Below are 19439 nucleotides of genomic sequence, written 5' to 3'. Positions count from 1 at the left end.
ATGAGTCCATCTTTTCCTCTACCTCCATGTCTAACTAACACACCCATTAATCTCGGTGTAGGACCAGGCGATGGCAATGAAGAAGAAAGTAATGAAGGAGAAGAAAAAGGAGAAGCGGAAAAAACTGCCATACAGAGTGTTGCAAGATGCTGAAACTAGCATAAAAATCTGTTAAAAGTAGGCATCATGAGGAGATTAGACCAAAAGCACAGGAAGCATGGAAAGCTACAGAAAGACTTAGAGATGTTGGGGGACAAGTGAAATCACAGAAGAGAGAGGAAAATAATGAGTAAAAATAATGGTGGACAGTAAAAAATGTGAAGGTACTCGAGACTTTTAACTTAGGTCTGATTCTCGTGAAGTACCAAGGATCATTTGTGGGATATGGAGTGAAAAAGCAGGGATTATGGCAGAGAGTACTGCTGAAGTGAATAATTAATTTTAGTGACAGGTCACCAGAAATATATCCCTAAAAATATCATTCATTTTCGTAAGAGGTCACGAGAAAGGTAGCCCTAAATGCTAAGAGTTTACGAGAAACGTACCCGTAAGTGTATCATCAGTATTAAAGTATAAGTGATTCAAGTACTGGGATGGACGAACTCGAGTAAGGGGAAAGAATGAGTTCCAGGAACTATATATAAGCCGAGTCATAAGAGTAACCAAGCAGAGAACAGTATTAGGTAGCTGACAGATGGGACAGACTCGGGGAGAGTTTCAGGGGCACAGCAGTTCTGCTGAGAGAAGTGGACGGTCACATATGGTAAGTAGAGGCTGGTGAGCATTAGGGGAGATTGTGGGTGTATAAGACAAGGGAATTTCACATGTATAAATGTAAATTAAAAATGCCTATTAAGTTCTGCTCGATATCCAGCAAAAATTAATGCTAGCCACCGGTTGTGGGGATATTACAGTGGTTATTCTTTTAGGAAGTAAGAATTCAAGTAAACATACGATACTCAAAAGTGAGTCATTAATATACATTTAATGTATTTGTAATTACATGTAACTGAGTTAAATCTCTATGTATTGAGTGGCTTTTTTCCATTAGTGTTGTTAAAGTAATGTAACTATCTTGTTCAAAGTTAGTAATAGCAAAGTAGAAAACGTATCTGTGTTTTGGAACCTCAGTGTGTGGAACGGTTTTCCTTTTAGTCCGGGAGGGAATAGGGACAGAAAGGGATACAAAGTGTCACACTGTCCTTGCTTTAATGTTACAGATTCTCTCTGGACTTGTCTTCGCACTCTCTCTGTTATTGTTCTCCCGCTACCTATCCCTATAAATAGCAGTCAGATATCGGGCTCATTAAATATGTGTGTGAAACATGTAAAATGATTTCTGAAAGAGTGTAGGGTACAACAGACTGACACATTGGTGAAGAGACTCCACGCCTAGCGAAGCTAAAATACCATATGGTCGTGTAGTACGTAATGTCAATAAAGATGTGGTACGGAGAGTTACATGGCATGTAAGGGGAGCAATTGATGAGGTGAAAGAAAGAGAGATAATACAGGTGCTTGACGGTGTGAAAGTGGATGAATATGGATTAACTGAAACTAAATGGAGAGGTGAGAAGGTGAGAGAATGGGAGTATGGATGGGGTATATGCGAGGGAGTAGATGAGAACGAGAGGACAATAGAAGGAGTGTATATTGTTGTGAGTAACAGATGGAAGGAGAATATAAAAGAGTATGGATCAGTTGGCTCAAGGACTGTGTGGGTAAGAGTGAAAGTTGGGCTACAAATGTGGGCGACTGCGTGCGTGTATGTGCCAACGCAAGATCATGCAAGCAGGTTGAGAGAAAAGTTCTGGACAAATGTGGAAGTGTGCTTGGAAGAGTTTGAAAGGAATGAGAGAGTGTTTTTGATTGGACATATGAATGGAAAAGTAGAGGGTGTGAAGGTGGATGAAGTAGTTGGTGAGTGGGGTGTGCCTGCAGAGATAGATAAGAATGGCAGTGCTTTAGTGAACATTTGTGCCGGGAGGGGGTTGATGATAGGTAATACCCTCTTCAGGCACAAAATGATCCATAGGTATACGTGGCGAGTGATGGGAAGGGTGGATGGTGAACTGAATGAACGGAAGGCCATGATTAATTATGTGTGTGTGGATGAAAGGATAAGAGTGTGTGTAATGGATGCAAAAGGTTGGGGGAGTGGACTTTCGGACAACCACTTGGTGGTGGTCAGGATCAAAACCCAAACAAAATGGAGAAATAAGGGAAGGACAGGAGGAAGTAGTTTTAACAAGGAGGGTAGAAAAGTTACAAGAGGATGGAAAAAAGGCAGAATATAAGAGGGAAGTGGAGACACAATTGGGTAAATATAGATTGGAGCAGATGGAGGACGTGGAAGATGTGTGCAAGATATTCACGGAAAAAATCTGTGCAGTATGTGAGGTGGTGTGTGGGGTGATGAGAAGACAAAAGGAGATGCAGGGAACAGCATGGTGGACTGAAGAGGTGAGAGAGGCTGTGGCACAAAAGAAGAAAGCATATAGTGCGTGGATGAGAAACGGGCGTGGAAGAAGTTGAGAGATGGAAGAGCTATATGTAGAGAGGAAGAGAGAGGTGAAGAGATTAGTAAGAGACAGTAAGAAGAGAATGGATGAGGAATTTGGAAGGAAATTGAGTGTAAAGTGGAGGGAATGTAAGAAAATGTTCTGGAAAGAAGTAAAGAGGGTTAGACAGGGTGCCAAAGAAGTTAGTTGGGGAGTCAAGGACAAAAATGATAAATTAACATAGAGAATGAAAGTAATGCAAGTATAAGTGGCTGGGGAATGGCTGGGAGAAGGAGGGATGTGTGAAGAGAGGGAGAAATTAGTAGGATGGAAGTCGTGGAAGCAATGGAAAGAGTTAAAATGGGGAAAGCCCCAGGAATTGATGGAGTGTGTGGAGAAATGCTGAAGCATGGGGAAGAGATAGTAATAGAATAGATGTGAAAGATGTGCAGATTGGCCTGGAAGGAAGGTATAGTCCCGGAGGGTTGGAAATCAGGTATAATTATTCCCATGTGCAAAGGAAAAGAGTAGAGTCTCGGAGGGTTGTAAATCAGGTATAATTATTCTCCTGTACAAAGGAAAAGAGGAAAAAGAAGTGTGTGGTGATCATAGGGGCATTTGCCTTCTTAGTGTAACAGGAAGAGTATATGGTAGGATACTTATTGACAGAGTAAGGGAAATAACAGAGGAACTAGTTGGGGAAGAACAGGGAAGTTTTAGGAAGGGGAGGGATTGTTTAGATCACATATTTATTCCCAGATCTTTAGTGGAAAAGTCTCTAGAGAAGGGAAAGAAACTGTGTGCAGCCTTCATGGATTTGGGGAAAGCATTTGACAGGGTGGATAGACTAAGATTGTGGAAAGTTTTAAGAATATATGGAGTAGATGGGAAGTTGTTAAAGCCGTGAAGAGCATGTATAAGGGTGCTAGGCTGCAGTACGTGTGGTTAGTGAACTGAGTGAATTTTTCTATTTGAAGGTTGGACTGAAACAAGGATGTGTCATGTCTCCATGGTTGTTTAATCTGCATATGGATAGGGTTATAAAAGAGATACAAGTAGAGCAGTGGATTTTGGAGTGGCCCTAGTGAGAGAGGGCAGTGTCTGGAAACTCCCTGTACTATTGTTTGCAGATGATACTGTGCTGTTAAGTGAAGACGAAGGGGAGGTGCAAGGCTTGTTGGATGAGTGTGGAAGAGTATGTAAGAAACGGAATCTAAAGGTGAATGTAGGGAAGAGTAAAGTGGTGGTCTTCGAGAGAAGTAACGTCAGTGAATGTACAGTGAGACTGGATGGAGAGGAAATGGAGAATGTGAGTGCGTTTAAGTACATGGGTAGTGTGATGAGTAAGGATGGAAGTTTAGAGGGTGAAGTGCTTGAAAGAGTTCAGCAGGAAAGAAAGGTTGCTGGTTCCTTGAAAGCAGTGATAAGAAACAGGAAAGTGAGCATGGACGTGAAAAAGCTACTACATGACAGTACTGTAATAAGAACTCTAACGTATAGAAGTGAAGCTTGGACCTTGTTAGAGGGACAGAAGTCAAGAGTGCCAGCAGTGGAAATTGAGTTATCTGAGACGAGCCTGTGGAGTCACATGGAGAGACAGGCTGATAAATGAGGAAGTGAAGGAATGTTGTAGTGTGGATGTGAATGTGATAGGAAGCATTAGGAGAAACACATTATGGTGGTTTGGCCATGTGGAGAGGATGGAGAGTGAGAGACTGACGAGGAGAGTGTATGTGAGCGAGGTGGAGGGGGGGAGAGGGAGGGGGAGGCCAAGGATGAGATGGAGGGATGGAGCGGAGAGGTATATGAGAGAGGGGTGCATGAGCTGGGAGTAGGGCAGTAAAATGGCGGGGGACAGAGCGACATGGAGGCGATTTGTTTGTGGCCACCCCTTACGGGATTAAGGCGTCGGGCAATAGACAGATAGATTGATGTGCAATTTCTTCCTGTGTATTCAAATGGCGTCTGGCAATAGACAGATAGATAGATGGTATTCAAAGAAAGCCTGACAACTGCATACCCAGTCCTGCGCCATGTCTGCAGATTGCACTGAAATCCATACTTTCAGTTTCCAGCAATTTTGATCGTCTTCATTTTTGGGAGGGGAGCTGACCCCCATGAAACATTGGTGGACCACACTACCCAAATATCGCATTACGAATGAGAATCCACTTTACGTGTACAACATACACCAAAATAATAGAGCCATTCCTTCCCTCATTTCACTGTTTTTGATAATTTTCAATATGGTGAGGGGAAATACCTCTCATTAATCATGGTTGGAATAATGCAAATAGTGGAACACCTTCCCAGCGAACCCACTTGAAAGTTTCATTTAAATCCATCAAGTAACATAAGAGGAATTAAAGCACACACACACACACACACACACACACACACACAGTCTGTATCTCACCCAACGGCATAGGGTGCGTTGCGGAAGATGATACCATCCTGCTTCCCAGGACTAATTAGTTCTTGGTACTTCTTCATGTTGACTGGAGAAATGAATTTGTTGCTATGTTGAGAGCAAATATGTAGGTGTGGAAACGTGAGATATTATAGGGTGGGGTGGGTGGTCAGGCTTTTGAGTTTTAACATTACCGTGTATGTATCCTGGAGAGAAGTTTCCTGTGACGCGTTTGAAGTACCAATGGTCTTGTACTGTATTACAGGTTGTAATCAAAAGGTTAATTGTCTTGTTAAGTGATTCGGTTGGGTCTTTGAAGATCTGACGAAACTTTGTAATATTAGACCTTTACCGAATTCTGTATCATATATTATAAATATAAATACATGTATATACGCTCAGACATACCACATCAGTCTGAAACTTTGGCGATAATATCTTGCTTATGAAAATTGTGAGACTAACCCACCGTGTGCTGGTTGGTGGAGCAAGGACACACACGCTCTCTCTCTCTCTCTCTCTTGCAGCTGTTCATTCTGCCGCCACTCCTCTAGCCTCATACACCCTCCTCCGGTGAGTACCAACTCCTGCCGCTTCATTTTTATATCCATCTCGTCATCAGATGATTTCATTCAGCTCATCGGAAACCTATTACAGTTTCGCTAATCCTGACGCAAGTAACCTTCCAAAAGACTAACCGCCATGTCTCAGCAGATCTCAGTTTCCGCGGCCTGCTGATGATGGCTAAAAGCTACTATCTTTCTTCATTAGTTGAGTGCCCCTCAGATTTCAGTGTTAATCGCCATAATCATATCATCCAACAATATGAACACGCACGTTAATAGAAGGGGATACACCTCTGCTTGTGGACTTTGCTCTCAAATGGCTAGATCAGGAAATGCTTAGCCATCTGTATCTAATCTAATTTCACCGGTAATTAGTTATTTCTTGTAAGTCAAGCACTTTATTTCAGATATTTACTTGGTATGCTAACCGGTATTAAGATCATAAAAGACGACAAGAAAAAAGTACGGTAGTTCTAGGAACTGGTAAAACACTGTGATTAATTTCATTGCAAAATATGTTTTTAATGCTGAGCAAAGTAACCAGCTATTGAAATCAGTGATTTTTGATCTGCATGAAGAAGTAGCTTTTGCATTTCATGATTCCGATTTGTGCCTAATTCACATGAAACTGAGAGGCGTCCTTTCTGTTTACTCCTGCTCCTGACTGGCGACTTTATTCAAATTACGAAAGATGTGTCGTACAGAAGTGATTTTGCCTCTCCAATTATCACATCCGATTGTGAATGACAGTTCAGTGGTTAACAGAAATATCAGGAGATAGCATGAACGAAGCGAAGCAGTCATCGGACTCACTGAGTTATCATTTGTAAACCATGGGTGTTATACAGTATTCGGTAAATCAGACACTACTGCCCACCATAGTTCTTACGCTGGCTAAGCTGAACATAAAATATAATTAATAATTAATATATTCTAATTATCTCCAAATATTTATGAAAAGTAGCCTATGCAGCATGTATGAATCGTTTATTGACAATAAATTTGCAGCTAATGGCATGCATGATCGGGAGTATTACATGAAAATACTGTAAGTCACCTATTATTAATGCTGCAATGAAATAAGGTAGTGAGCTGTTGTAGATAAAACAAAGTATAATACACTGAAGCAGCTTTATCAGCAAGAATGAAACAAAGTCCTGACATGTCAGTTTGCCTCCTATTCCGACCTTTAACTCGTTCGTCAGTATTCCACGGACGGATACAGCCGGCAACCCCGCCACCAATAATAATTATAATAACCAGTTAAATGGACAGTGGGGCGTGGCTTAGTTCCTTTATGTTCTCACATGTTTATTACGTGTGTGTGTGTGTGTGTGTGTGTGTGTGTGTGTGTGTGTGTGTGTGTGTGTGTGTACGATAAAGCCACTAGGTGGAAGAATGTCGTTGGCTTCCAACTGCTAAGGGTGGGGGTGTATCGGTGATGATTGCTAAGAATCACGTAATTTCCTGCTTTCTTACCCACTATTGTACATTTGAAAACTATTTCAGAATAAACACTAAAAAATATGACTTCCCCATGTTGGATGCATTAGACTTGAAATCATTCTGGAAAATGGAAGGGGGAAAAAAAATAAGGAACTGCACAGGATTATGGGTTTACTACTTACATTTTTATTGCTAGAATCAGGACCACTCCTTCTTTAGTGTTGGAATTTATTATGGGTTCCATTTTTCGTATTATTTATATCCATCTTGCTTCAATAATCTACCAACAGAAATTCCTCCACATACTCGATTTTCAATTTCATGTCAAACTCGCATTAACATGTATATATTGTACAAAGGAAAGTACTTATAGCAGTCAGGACGGAGCTGTGCCTCTTACTACCTAATCTCCCCCCCCTCCACACACACACACTGTCTCACCTACGCGAAGAGTTGGAAGCAAATAATATGTTGTACTTTCTACGGTGTGTAGATCAGATATTTGTTCTAAGATGTTTAGTGGAGAAGTATCTAGAGAAGGGAAGGAAAGTGTATGCTGCCTTCATGGACTTGGAGAAAGCTTATGACAGAATAGATAGGCAAGGTATGTGGAAGGTATTAAGAATATATGGAGTGGAGGGGAAATTGTTGAGTGCTGTGAAGAGTATGTACGAGGGAGCTAGGGCTACGGTGCGAGTGGATGGTGAGCTGAGTGAGTTCTTTGACCTCAATGTGGGACTGAAACAGGGGTGTGTAATGTCTCCATGGCTGTTTAATATATATATGGATGGGGTTGTAAAGGAGGTACAAGGTAGGGCAGTGGATGTGGGGGTGGCCCTAATGAATGAGGGTGAGATTTGGAAGCTTCCGGTGTTGCTGTTTGCTGATGATACAGTATTGTTGAGTGAAGATGAATGGGAGTTGCAAGGTTTGGTGAATGAATTTGGGACAGTGTGTAGGAGGAGGAAGCTGAAAGTTAATGTAAACAAAAGTAAAGTTATGGTGTTTGAGAGGAATGAAGTCACAGAGTGTGCAGTGAGGTTGGATGGTGAGGATATGGAGAATGTGAGTGCATTCAAGTACTTGGGTAGTGTGATGAGTAAGGATAGAACTTTGGGGGATGAAGTACGTGAAAGGGTACAGCAGGGAAGAAAGGTTGTTGGTACACTGAAAGCAGTGATGAGAAATAGGGAGGTGAGTATGGAAGTTAAGAAGTCACTGCATGATGGTATTGTGATCCCTACCCTGACGTATGGAAGCGAGGCGTGGACCTTGCAAGAGGGGAACAAGTCAAGAGTGAGAGCAGTGGAAATGAGTTACTTGAGAGGAGCATGTGGAGTGACGTGGAGGGACAGGTTGACGAATGAAGAAGTGAAGGAACGTTGTGGGGTAGATGTGGATGTGGTTGAAAAGATTAGGAGAAATACACTGAGGTGGTTTGGACATGTGGAGAGAATGGAGAATGAAAGACTGACTAAGAGGGTGTATGTAGGTGAGGTGGAGGGAGGGAGAGGGAGAGGTAGACCGAGGATGAGGTGGAGGGATGGAGTTGAGAGGTATATGAGGGAGGGGGGGGTGAGTTGGGGGGAGGGGAGTCAAATGGTGGGTGACAGAGTGACTTGGAGGCGTTTTGTCTGCGGCCACCCTTTGCGGGATTAGGGCGTCGGGCTATAGATAGATAGATAGACTTTCTACGGATCTGCAAACCACATGAACAAAGGACATTTTGCTTCCAGTTTAGTTCAAGTCAGACACCACTGAAATGTGGGCAAGCGCCAAGTTCCTAGCGCACCACTCAGTGCTATCAACCTCTAGATATCTTCAAACAAAACGTCTTAATCATACCCCCTGCCTCGCATGAGAAATGGTTGAGCATTATTCTCTCTAGATGTATAGACAGTAAACAGAGAGGTAGATGGATGTGTGTGTGTATGTGTGTGTGTGTTTCAAGGATGATGGAATCAAAGGCTAGAAGTCTGCAAAAAAAAAAAATTCCAATAAAATAAAAACAATATAACAGAAAACCACATTCAAAATCCGTTCATTTCGCGATCAATGAACAAACACACTGCGATTAAAAGATTGCAGGTCATAAACATTAGGAAATACAGACAGAGGAAGACATTTCCTAAGCTGACCTATAGCATCATGAAGAGTGGTGAGCAACGGTTAATTCTTCCAGAAGAGAGTGCTGCAGAGATGGATTATTATTATTACTTTAACACAAGACAGAAGGAACCCTAATCCGAAAGCCTGCAAGATTGTTCTCTCAAAAACAGTACAACATCCTAACCTTAACGTATGGCCACAATATGGAAGATTAGCCAGATGTTGTGCAAGGCATGTATTATATAAAAAAGAGCTGAAGACTCTAAGGTAACCTCTTGTGTAACGTCAACAACGGAACTGAAGACAAAAAGTGTCAAAGAGCGCATGCATAAATGTTACGTTTGCCTCAATAATTGGCTACCTGTATGCTTAACTGTAATCATATTCCTTTAAATCATAAGAGCTTTAAAGCTTTTGTGGTGTTCTCTAAAACGTGTTGCAAAGAAAAAACTAAACTGGTTTGAATTCAAGACTTTCTACTAGGCTAAATTGCAAAATATTTGGCCAAAAATATTCAGCAAACATTTTTACCATAAGATTTTGAACCAAACAGCTGTATCTCATTTAGTTTGACATATTTCAGTTTCAAATATGCAATATTTAGAATGCTAATGTGGATATCACCTTCAATTATAGGGCAAGGTCATTAATACTTGGCACAAGGACATGAGCTACCCTAGGGTACCTTCATGTGTAAAATCATCAAAACTCAATGAAAAAAAAGTATAAAGAAAATCAATAATAATGATTAGTTATCTACACTTATTGTGCTGCCACGTAAAGTAGCCTAAGCTTCACCATATGGTATATGTGTAATGTAAAGAAGATCTGAAGACCCTAAGGCAACTACTTGCGTAACATCAACAAGGGACCTGAAGAGAAAGGTGGTGAAGAAAGCATGTGCAAATATTACGTTTGTCTCAATAACTGGCTAATTGTATGATTAACTGTAACCATATTCATTTCAGATCATTAAAGGGACGACAGCTATATGTCTGGAAAGTTAAAGCTTTAAAACTTTTGTGGTTTTCTCTAAAACGGGTTGCAAAGAAAAGACTGAGCATTTTTGAATTCGGTACTGTCCAGTAGGCTAAATGGCAAAATATTAAGTCAAAAATATCCAGCAAACGTTTTTATCAAAGATGAAAAAAAAAAAGCTATATCTCAATTAGTTTCAGAGATATTTCAATTTTAAATATGCCATTATTGAATAAAAATGAGTATACCACCCTCGAAAATAGGTCAAAGTCATTTATATTTCACAGAAGGAACTGGGTTACTCTAGGGTACTATCCTATGTAATACTGTCAATATTGAAGAGAAAAAGTGCGAAGAAAAATAATTACATCGACGAAAACAAGAAGCTTCACCATTTATATGGCCAAGCTTAATAATAATAATAATAAAAATAATAATAATAATAATAATAATAATAATAAGGAAAACAAAAAAGGTTTGCCATTTAAACGACCACCTTAATAATAATACTGATGAAATCAAGTAGCCTTGCCATCTGCAGTATATGGCGAAGCATAATAATAATAATAATAATAATAATAATAACGAAAACAAAAAGCTTCACCATTTATATGGCGAAGCTTAATAATACTGATGAAAAAAAAAAGGTTCGCAATTTATATGGCGAAACTTAATATGCAAGAGCGTAATTCAAGATTCGTTCATTTCGAGATGCCTGGACACACTGCATTTGAAAGAAAGGGATCATAGACAGTAGGATATACAGACAAAGAGAGACAGATTCAGAGCTGACCTGTTGCATATATGAAAGACTGGGAGTAATAGTTAACTCTTGCATTTGAGAGCTGGACAGAAAAGGGGTGAGAGTCTGTTGCCAGACCAGTACTACAGTCCCATCGTAGTGGTGGAGAGATGCAGTCAGACAGTTCAGAGAGCAGTGACCATTGATATAGCTATAGAAAAGAGATAAAGATGCAGAAGTCCGGGAAAATACAGAGGTTAAACGCAGCCAGTCACAGGAATAGAGTTTAAAATACGATAAGCTGTAGGTTCCACCTTGTTGAGAAGAAATGTATGTGGGGAGCTTCCCCACACGTGAGAGTTGTACTGTACCCAGGGGCGAATAAAACCAGTGTATAAAGTGTAGGAGTAAAGAAGGAGTGAAGTCGGTTTATCACACCTAAGCTCTTGGAAGCAGATTCCAGGAAAGGTAATATGATCTTTCCCGAATAAATTCCAAGGTAATGATACCCCAAGTATGTCTAAAAATTATGCAAAATTAAGTTTGATATTTTCAAAAATTAGAGGCTACTCATGTGGAAGATTTTATTTTCTTTAAAGATGTAAGAACTGTGTTTTTTACTCATTACAAACAATAAGACTAATTTTACCCTAATCAGACATATGAGCCAAGTTGGGCATTAGGTGCGCAATACCCTCATACCTTGCATGTGGAAGTAACTGCTGAGATGGATGCTACAGGAAGCAAAATGGAAAGGTGAAGGGTGGAGTCATCAGTTTACTAGGGGATAGGATTAGATATACAGATTAATTGGACGCTGATGAATAGAAGGAAGAATGTTGGTGATACGACAGAGCCCCTGGGAACACCACTATTGACAGCTCTTGGAGAAGAGTGGCTGTCTACAACAGGAGCTATAGAACCACCAGAAAGTACACTGGAGATGATGGCACAGATGGAAGGACAGAAACCGTAAGAGGGTAGTTTGGAAATTTAATAAATTGTGCCAGACTCGATCGAAAGCCTTTGAGATGCAAAGCGCAATGGCAAAGCTTTCATAAAAGTCCAGAAAGGAGAATGACAAGAAGTCTGAAAGCTATGCAGGAATATCATCAATGAAGACTCCCTGGCGGAACCCATTCTGACAATTGGAAAGAAGGTTGTGATAGGATAAGTCCGTTAAAATGTGTTTTTTTAATGAATAAACTTCAAACTTTTGAAATACAGTTTGTTAAAGGAACTGGGCGATAGCTAGAGGGCTGGGAATTGTCACCGTTCTTTGGGACAGGCTGAATGAGGCCAAACTTCAAAGTTCCAGCAAGAAGGAAAGGTATTTCTGAAAGTCAAAGGCCAAAGAGTTTACCTAGGCAGGGTTTAAGCACAGAAGCACAGTTCTTGAGGACAAGAGGGACCCCAACAGGTCCATATTCCTTGTTATTATTGAGGTCGGTGCTGGCAAAAAATATATCAAGAGAAGAAATTTTATTGCCAGTCATGGGAAGTCAGAGAAGGGAAGTGATTGAGGAACAGCACCGGAATCGTCTGAGGTTGAACTGGAGGAGAAAGTCTGAGTGCAGAGTTCTGGTTTCTCAGTAGAAGAAAAAGCTCCAGCGCCATCAGAAAGGTAAAAAGAAAGGAAGGATGAGAAGGTAAGGTTGCAAGAAAGGTTTTCGGCAAGGTGCCAGAAGGAGTGGGACGAATTTGAGTTGGGGAGTTCAGATCATATTGTATGAATGACATTATTTTTAGCAAAGCAAGGAACAGACTTTGCACGATTCCAGGCAAAAACATAAAGAGATGAGATTCAGGGGTGGGTTTGCTCCAGTACGTGTAGAACGGCTGAAAGCCATAGAAAACTGGTCCATAATGAAGTCACTTTCATTTAGAAAGGTTAGCATACGCAAGTTTGCAGAGGTGATAGAGATATTATCAAATGGTAGGGTGGAAGTCATGTTGAGTGGTTGAAAGATGTCATAGGTGTGATTGCGGACAGCTTGGTGGTAACGAGTGGCATAGGTGATTACAGACTCAGATTTGACTGTACAATAGTCAGGTGTCTTATAGAGACCATTAGCAAGCACTGAATGAATAGAAGAACTAGGACACATGATGGTAACAGAGACAGGAACCGTTAAAAAGAAGTACTGGACGTGTTTGAGATGAGCGTGATGGACTGGAAGTTCTGGAGCCGGTGCAAAGGATCAGGCAGAGTGTACAGAATGGTTGAGAACTAAGGCAGACTCGCAGGGTGCGGCGCTACTAGGGAAAATAGTTGGAAGGTAAGCAGCACAAAGACGAGACTTAGGGGTAAGGAAAGAACATTTGGTGAGATCTGTTGAGGAAATAAAGGCAATGGAAAGGTGATCATGGGATAGGAGGAAATATTCCGAGAGAACAGATGCTTGTAAATAAGGAGTTATTAAACTTGAAAGGAAAGGGAATAAGTTGGAAGAGGTTAAAGGTGGTGGTAGAGCGAAGAGGAATATGAACCATGACATAGTTTGTAAGAAGGGTGGCCTCAAGAACTGGATAGTAGAATTCTAGAGAGGAAAAAGAAAGTAGTGGAGACAAGTCGAAGGTAGAGTGAACCCATTCCAATACAGAACGAAGAGCAGAGATAGGTACTAAGTCCACAGTGACACGTCCATCAACAGCATCAACTAGAATACTAACCAAGGTAATAACTTGAGAGAGGAGAGAGTCAATTGAGAGTTGGAGGTTGTCGAGGTGAAGTTTTAGATAGGCGAGCTAAAAAACAATATTAATTTTAGAAATTTGTTGTCTGAGAATGTCTGTGAAGTTGTTCAGAGTGTAAGTGACTTTATTGAGGTGGGCTGTAATTTTCTGCAACATAGTGTGTTGTACCTTAATGACTCTACTCTGAGATTCTAGGGACGTGGCCAAGTGAGCTAGGTCGGATTTAAAGTCAGAAAGGTCATGAGCTGTAGCTACGCCAAATAAGCCACTAAAAATTTCACCTCCCAAGTCAAAGAGACCTCGTTTTACACGTGAACGACCTACTGGTGTCTGCCTGGAAAACGTGTTGTTTAGTTGAGAGAACCTGTCATAGATGTAATTCAATTGCCAAGAAAATGGGAGATACAGTGGGTACCAAGGTTGATTAGGATTGTGTTTCCCCACAATGGTTGACAGTTGGGTACTGATCTCGTCCAATTAGTGTGCGAAGTGAGGAAGGGCAATGGCTACGTCGGCCAGGGGCTCTAGATCGTAGCGCAAGGAGACTACATGCTCATGGAGGTGCGAGTAAAGGAACGAGCAAAGACTAGATCTCCGATGTTGATACTGATAGGCGAGGCAGACTTATGCTGGCGTTGCAACATGTCCTCCTGAGATGCGGCCAGATTTGCTGTGACATACTGATGGATTTTCTGGAAGTTCGTTATTTACACTTTCATGTAATCATCCACGTTATAGATGGGATCAGGCTTTGAAGATAGGATGGAATAGGGAAGGTCTTTATCGAACCCAAATAAGACAAAGGAGGGAGATTCACCAATGGGTGAATTGATGGAACTATTTATAGAAGCTGCTACTTGGGGTATCCATTCATCCCAGGAGGCACTATTTGACCCTATATGTCTGAGACACTCCAAAACCTTTCGGTTGTGTCATTCTACGAGGCCATTTGAAGCTGGATGGTTAGGGACAACATTGCATTTGCTGATATTGTACTGTTTACAAATTTCTTCCAGAAGACTATTGTTAAACTCAGTTCCATTATCTGTAATGATTGTGCTTGGTGTAGTAAATGAGCAAATTACCTGGTCGATGAAGGCACGACCTACGCTTTTCGCGGTCTTGTCTGCAAGTGGTACTAAGACACAGTAGAGAGAGAAATGATCAACAGCTACAAATAAATACTGAGTGCCTGATTCCGTAAGCGGAAGTTTTAGAAGGTCAATAGAGACAGTTTCCCACGGATGTGACGGAATTGGGTATTGTAAGAGCGATGCAGGGAATCCGGTTGATCCTTTGTGACGGTGGCACGAAATACAAGAGTCACAATGTACATTAATATCTCGACGCATACTTGGCCAATAGTATGCAAGACGTGCCTGTCTCAAGCATCGATCTTTACTTGGATGGGATGCATGAGGTGTGTTATGAACTGTTTGAAGTACCGCAGATATTAGATCAGTAGGGACAACAAGTTGGTGGAATTCTCTATTGGGCAGTTCCTTCCCTGTTAGAAATGTTTTCTTGTATAAGATATTATCTTTTAGAATGAACTCATCAATTGGGACTGGCAGAGTAGGTAAGGTAGAGCTATCTCCCGATTCCAGGAAATAAATCACCTTGGACCAGACAGGGTCCTTGCGCTGATGATGTTGAATGACTTCTGGTGTTAGTGCGGTGTTATCAGTTTTGTTTGGCCGCACTGATGTGACAGCCGCTGCCACAGTGCGTGAAAGTGCGTCCGCGACTACATTCGATTTTCCTGGGACATACTGAAAAGTCGGGTTGAAGTCCTGGATGGTGACAGACCATCTAGCTACCCTACCTGTGAGGTTACGTCCCTTGAACAGATCGCATAGAGGTAGATGGTCTGTTTGGATATGCACTGGGTAATCATATACTATATCTCTGAAGTGTTTCAAGGACCAGACCACTGCCAGAGCTTCGAGATCTGTAACACTATAATTACGTTCGGCAGGGTTGAGGGAGCGACTAGCATACGCTATTACACGCTTTCTTGATGTATGATCTAGTTGCATTAAAACTGCACCAAGGCCTGCGCCCGAGGCATCTGTGCACAAAAGAAAAGGTTGTGTATAATCAGGAAATGCTAAAACTGGGGCATTTACAAGGGCTGTTTTCAGTTCTTGGAAGGCTTGGGACTGATCTTTTGTCCAAATGAAAGGCACATCTTTCTTTAGTAAGTGAGTCAGATGAGCGGCGATCAGTGCATATCCTTTAATAAATCTCCTGTAGTAACCACTTAATCCCAGGAAATTCTTTACAACATCTGTACTGGATGGTTCTGGAAAGTTTTATCTGCATTGGTATGAATCCCTTGTGCATCAACTACATGCCCTAGAAATTTAATTTTCTTTCTTAGGAAGTTACATTTACTGAGGTTAATCTTCAGACCAGCCAGTTGAAGGTGCTCAAATACTTGCTGAAGTTTAACAAAATGTTCAGGAATTGATTTGCTCACAACAATAATATCACCTAGATAGGCGAAGAGAGAATGGCCCATCATGCCACAAAAAACTGAATGGATGAGTCGCATGAATAATGAAGGGGCATTCCTTAATCCGAAGGGAAGCCTCTTGAACTGAAAATGCCCAGAAGGGGTACTAAAAGCTGTTATAGGGCGAGATAATTCTTCCATTTCTACCTGCCAGTAGCCACTGAATAGATCAAGTGATGTAAAGACTACGTTGTTCTCACCTAGTGACTCTAGTAAATCAGTCAGGACTGGCAATGGAAAACGATCAGGTACAGTAACTGCATTTACTCGACGATAGTCCACTACTGGTCTAAACTGGCCGTCTTTCTTTGGAACTAAGAAAAGTGGGCTATTCCACGGACTGACAGAGGGTTCAATGATATCCTGATCTAACATTTTTTGTACTACCTCGTCAGTCTTGTTCCTCAAGCTGTGAGGCAATCTGTAAGCTGGTATGTAAATCGGTTGAGTACCCTGGACCAGTTCTATGTTGTGCTTCACTAAGTCCGTCCTACCCATAGGTTCTCCGGGTAAGGCTACTACGTCTCGATATGACTGCAATAGATTGACTAATTGATCCTTATGTCGTGGATACTTATCACAAGTTAGGCTTGAGAGTAGGTCAGGTGAAAAGGTTGGAGCAGATCCCTTAGAATTAATGACATACACACCAGTTGGGTCACTATCATCATCATCATGTTTAATAGGTATGGGGATTGGTACCTCCTGGCACTCCCTTCCGGCCGATGGGTAAACCAGGAAGTCTCCAATCTTTATACCACTTTTAAGTTTCAATGGAGCGTTGCTGGTATTTAGTAAGTACAGGTAACACAAGTTATCCTCCAGCACAGCACACAATGCCGAATCATAAGTTAAACCATTCACACAACACGTCTCTGGTAATGTTAGTAGATTCACTCCAGCTGTCGCACCTACAACACGAACAGAGACTTTGGTAAACTCATGCGGCAACAAAGTTGTGCACTGATTTGTTACTGCACGCTTCGTCTCTGCGTGTTCTAGAACATCATTCAAAGTTTGTGAGGTAGGTACCTGAGACGTGTCTGAGTCGGCTTTAGTGCTGTCATTAGAGGGGTTATCATGATTAATGTTGAGTGATTAGAGGGCGTATCAGTAGCAGTTGGTGAATTTACTTCTACACTCCCAGGAAGTGGTGGATTTATTTCTGTACTCTCAGAGAATGAGGAGCATTCACCTGTACTCTCAGGTAGTGGTGAGGGTAGTGGAAACTGAATGACTGAGTTAATTTGCGAAAGGACAGGACGTGGATAAGCCATGCCATATACTGGAAAGCCATAAATATCTATACTAGTAGAAGATGGGATTAGAGCGATGTTATATTCTGCCATGGTGGGTAAACCTAGAAAGGCATCTGCTGGATATTTGAAGTCATTTGTAAGATGAAATGTCACTGTAAAAGGTGTCAAAGCTTTATCTAATTGTATTTTCAAAACAACTCGCCCTTTGACACTGAACTCGGAGCCATTCACACCACATAAACAAATGTCAGGTGGCTCAAGAATGCCGACCATTACACCTGTTCCCCTAATGCTGTTTAAGGAGCTTTCAGATATCAAATTTACCATAGAACCCGTATCCATGAAAAACGAGGTTTGTACGTCTTCTACAATAACTTTGTAGAAACTTGTAGTGGAAGTTTGTATATCAGTTATATACATATATGACTTGTGGACGAGCGGTTGTTATACGTGAGTAGCTTTGTAAGTAGATAATCTTCGTTCTCTTTTTGTCACACAATGACAGGAGACGTAAAGATGAGTATGGGACTATTTTTATTTGTCTTGGAAATATTAACAAAGTCTCTCACACACGATTCAAGTATAAGTAGAGACCCGCGAGCTACCTCCGTCTCTCTCTCTCTCTCTCTTCCCTCTCGCCCATGTTGCTAGGTTCGTTCTCCCTACTACCTGCCGGTTCTATGGCCTGTCTCCTGAGCTCTGCTTCCTAAATTCTGGTGTAGCAGGGGTCGTGTCACGTGTGTTACACTGTGGTTGGGAAGATCTAGAAACCTGTGTGTGAGTATGTGTGTGTATGGTCACGAGGCACTGTCGTGTGCTTATAAAGCATTCCTTGAGTTAAGAGTGTGTAAGCATGTTTAGCACTGCCTGGAAATAAATAAGTATGAGTAGGAGCTATGTGAATAATGAGTAATGAGTAGTGGGTGAGAAGTGCAAATGATATTATATAACCCCATATTTTATTTTATATAAAAAATATATATACACTATATACAGTATTAACTATATACACTGACTTGTTGTTCACTTGTACCTATCGTGGGCAATATATGTGTCAGCACTGTGTGGAAATCATTGTCTTCACGATTGTGTTGATATTCATTCTTGCTAACGTCATTTGTGTTGGCCATTTTTTTTTTTTCTGGTCTTCCTTGTAACTTAATTTGTCTGTTTCCACTAGGTAGCTTTAATTAATGTTTAATACAGTTCTTTTAATCGCTCACTGAGTAACTGTGATGGTATATTTTCTATATTACTTTGTAGATGTAATAATGTATAGCTGTATGTATGAAACACGTATTTTATGTAGGTATAAATGTTAACACTCGTTGGTAGTAAATAAATGCTATAATAAATGAATGAATATATACAGTGTAGAATATTTATTGTTGGTGATTATTTAGTGTTTGAGTTATGCAGATAATTGAAGTATGTGTACGTAAGTTGTAACTATACAGCACTTTTTATATGTTTGTGCAGATGTTTTTTTTCTATCACTGTGTATTGTATAAATGAAGTAACTATGTAACTCACTAATTTTTACTGTGGTGGAAATGGTGTGAGTGGTGTTGCACGTGGTGATAGCGTTGTTCTTCACGGGTTGATTGACGTGTTGTGGGGTGTCGGACACACGGCTTGGCGTCGTCTCAGCACACATATGTGACGTCGACTTCCCACACTGGTAGCTGTGGTGAGTAAATGAGTAGCGATGAGTAACTTGAGTGAAGATGAGTGAGTAAGATGAGTTGTGAATATGGGCTTGGTATTTACTTCGTCGTCTTGACCTCTTCACTCCTGCGTCAACGGTGGAGGTTGGAGGACGGTAGGAGAGAATGGAGGGTGAGTTGTGAGTCGTGTCTCACTCTTCGTTTGTTTGTTTTGCTTTTCTTTCTCGATGCATTCGCTGTCCTTTTTTCTTGTGATTTACTCGTTGTGGGATGAAGACTGCCACTACTTGTAGGTGCGTGTAGAAGATTATACAGACGACTCGTGGAGTTGTTACTTGTAGTTGATTGTAGATGGTTGTAGTTCGTTGGTTCGTCATAGAAATTGCAAGATTGTTTGTATCAATATATTGTTAAACTACTTGCAAGGCGTCCTGTGACCTCTTCACCTCTACATCAGCGTGATGATCGGTGAGACGGAGGGGGCTGGTTGGAGAGAATACTGTCAGGAGCTGGTTGTGAGTTGTTGGTTGTGAGACGTATTTTTTG

The sequence above is a fragment of the Coenobita brevimanus genome, chromosome 15, assembly GCF_032717465.1.
Source record: "Coenobita brevimanus isolate Jiangsu-jjx chromosome 15, ASM3271746v2, whole genome shotgun sequence".
Classification (NCBI taxonomy): Eukaryota; Metazoa; Arthropoda; class Malacostraca; order Decapoda; family Coenobitidae; genus Coenobita; species Coenobita brevimanus.
Note: the sequence above shows the minus strand (reverse complement) of the source record.